Source organism: Onychostoma macrolepis, chromosome 19 (genome assembly GCF_012432095.1).
Source record: "Onychostoma macrolepis isolate SWU-2019 chromosome 19, ASM1243209v1, whole genome shotgun sequence".
Lineage (NCBI taxonomy): Eukaryota > Metazoa > Chordata > Actinopteri > Cypriniformes > Cyprinidae > Onychostoma > Onychostoma macrolepis.
Genome location: NC_081173.1, coordinates 11,164,437 through 11,167,974, shown reverse-complemented (window position 1 = coordinate 11,167,974; position 3,538 = coordinate 11,164,437).

The window sequence follows — 3,538 nt, the reverse complement described above, 5'->3', positions numbered from 1 at the left end:
GTTCATCATATTGATATTCATATAAAAGCAACAGAACTGAAATGATATCATGTTTATCAGCAGCACAGCATATGAGTGAGAATAATGCGATATCTGCCTGTGATCTCGTTGGTATCTGTTCCACTTCGAGAGGTCAGAACTGTCCGTCTTGACTGCTCTTATTTCACTCCTCCCCTCACTGCAGCCGCCTACTCTCGCCTATATTTCAGGCGAGGCGCATCTCAAACAAGCCTACTGATGCGACATTTCCAATGCCTCGAAATGTGATGCTGAACGAAACTAACTGTGATTGGTTTGACTTGTCGGTCAAATTGCCCCATGGGCGGTTGCACCAGCTGAACTTAAATTACAACTTAGCCTAGTTTTGACATAAATGGGCACGAAGTTACAACTTACGTGCTACTAAATATTTTTTGGTTGCACCATTACACTTAGTTGAAGTGTAACTCTATGTATAAACTAAATATTTACTGACGCGTCTGGTCAGGAGTAACGGTTGGAATAAAATAGCAGACTGAGTGAACTGCATCAATATGCTCTTCTTTTACCTGACAACCTTCAATCCTTTAGGCATATATGATGCTGCTGACACTTACACTCACGTAGGCCTACATATTAAGAGAGAGAACAATATGTGAATAAACATACTTTGATTCTTTTTTAGCGCGTCTTCCACACCTCATCTACAGCGCGCCTCTGTGCGCTTTGGTTCGTGTTTGCGCATGTCAGATGAAATAATAAATAAATGGCATTTCTTATGTTTTTTTTTTTGTTTGTTTGTTTGTTTTTTTGCTTTCAGTATTTATTGATCCTTATTTATTTTAATTACAGTTTATGAATGTCATTTACGTATAAAAATAGCTTACATATAGAGTAATGTTATTAATGTATCGTTTTTAATGGAAACTTGTTTTTACCGTTAGTATATGTGAGGCAAAAGAAGTTAGAATAAAGGATAAATTAACATTAATAACATTTATACTACAGGCCGTTGAATGCTTGAATCTGATTGGCTGACGAACGTTCTAAGGTGTGCAATTATTTTCAGGGAAACACACGGCGAACATAGTTCCAGGCATCTCTTGACCGCATTACATGACCATATCACTTTGCCAAATGATTTCTGTTATTTCAAAGGTCTTACAACAGCAAAATAACCAAAACCCACAATGACACTGGCCAAACAAATAAATATAGTAAACAATATGATAAAAACAACAGATCATGTCCATGTTTTTGCCACAAAATTACGCTTTATTTTGTACCGAAAGCACATACTCTCTCTCCCGCTCCAACCTTAAAAAAACATCTCTTGATTTTATTAGTAAAAAGTCCTCAATACGGAGATTGTGTGTTGCACAACTCTGACCGAAATTTAATGACATCAAGGCTGTAATGTGATTGGTTATTAAGGCACAGAAGTAATACAGACCCTCTCATCTCCCTATAGTAAGATGTAAGTAGTCTCTGGCAGTGTTGCCAATTTAGCAATTTTGTTGCTAAATTTAGCAACTTTTCACACTACCCTAGCAACTTTTTAGTCCAAAAGCACATAGCAACCAATTTAGCTATTTTTACAATTTATTTGGCAACTTTTAGCAACTTTTGATGGAAAATGGATGGAGGAATGATGGAGGAAACCAAAGATGCCTAGCAGCACACATCACATGAATTAAGTTAGCTGCTATTTGCAATTGTTCAATTTAATAATAATAATAATAATAATTTAATAAATGTTCATGATACACCTTGTTGTTAGCTTGTACCTGCGATTGTTGACACTGTAAGAAAAATATCTTTTAAAAAAAAATGGAAAAGGTACTAGTAATTTTCCAGGACATTATGCGTTATCCATTATTAATTATCCATTGTAATCCTGTAACCTGAAAACACAAAATACAATGCGTAATTTAAAATGCTGGTAAAAAAAAACCTGTGAAAAATCAGTAGGGAAAATTCCTTCACATTAACATAGTAGATTGTGCCCTATTTTTTACAGACTTAAATTGTAACTGTTCAAAAATGTGTGAGTGCTCAATAATTCAATGTTAGGCCTATTTAAAAATACAGTTATATTTTAATATTATATTACATTATATTATTTTATAATATAATGAGACATTATATTATATTTCCCAAGGGGGAAACGTGATTTCTACCGAGGGGAACGCTAGAGCCCTGCATTTCAGCCCGGGCCTGACGCCCCGACTTTTTTACGCCTCTAGGGCCGGGCTTCGATCGGGCCAATTTTCACGTCATAGTTCAGACGCGGGCCGGGCCTCGGGCCTGTTTTAGGCTTCTCCTTATTTTTATATTTTAGACATCCATCAATTAGTGATGAAAAAAATTGGCGCGCTGGTGGAAATAACACGAGACCGTGCCGCGACTGTGAAGAGCGGCTCGACTGTGTTTAGTGTTCCGCAGCAGAGCGCGCGCAGTCAGCGCAGCTGAAGACTTCTGCGTTCAAATACACGCAATAGGCTGAAGCTTGCAGCAAAACCCCAGCAAAAGTAATTACCATGAATGTGTTCGGGGGAAATAGTAAGGAGATATTTGAATTATTTACTAATAAACTAGTGTTTTCTGTGTCAGTGTTGCAAAGATGAAGATGATGATCCTGACTTGCCATCTCCTCATTAGACCTGCCTTTAGAGAGAACTGCATCTTCACGGATTATAATGAAAGAGGAGACGGCAGAAAGCGCACCATTGTTTTCTTAAAAGCATGATGGGTTGTTTATATTATGAGTGCACACAAATAAAAGTAGACCCTTTAAAGTTCCAAATTATGTATACTCTTACCTTTATGAGCAAAAATTACGGCGTATTTTAAGGTGTTTCCATTGAAAAAATGGTGCCTCCATGTCCTGTGCTTTAGCTTCGAAGCTCCACTCAAACTATTGGATGCAGCGCACATTTATCTATAGGTTTAACCATGATGGAAACCCTAATGTTGAAATGATAATGTTCAGCCTGCCAGTCTGCCACTGGCCGCTTGGTCGTTACTTCAAGAAAGAAAAAAACGTGTTTAAGAACAAAAAAATGCTTTTCTAAATTAGCTTAATTAAAAAACGAAACAAAATATAATTATTTTGCCATTAGGCTACGTACAAAACTGAACTATTTTAATAGCTGAAACAGTATTATAATCTGATTTGGGAGAAGGGGAAAAAAAAGACGGGCTCGACTTGGGCCGGCGACATGCAGCGAATATTAGACCATCTGACCGCTGGAACGTTAGCAAATAAATCTAACTGATTTTTTAAATGTATTTTAATGACTTTTAAAATAGATTTTGTAATAGATTTTAAAATAGATTTTTTTTTTTAATAATCATCAAACAATGCGAAACTAAGAACATTTTCAGACTCGTTTTTATTTCAACACAAAAAGGTATATTGTCTTATTAATGTCTTAACTCATAAAACTGGGGTAACAGCACTTTTCCCTTAATTCTGTAATAACAAACATGAAACCTATTGCTTGTAATCTAACTTCCCTGAGCGTTGGCTCCTTTAGTATGATAATAAACATCTTTT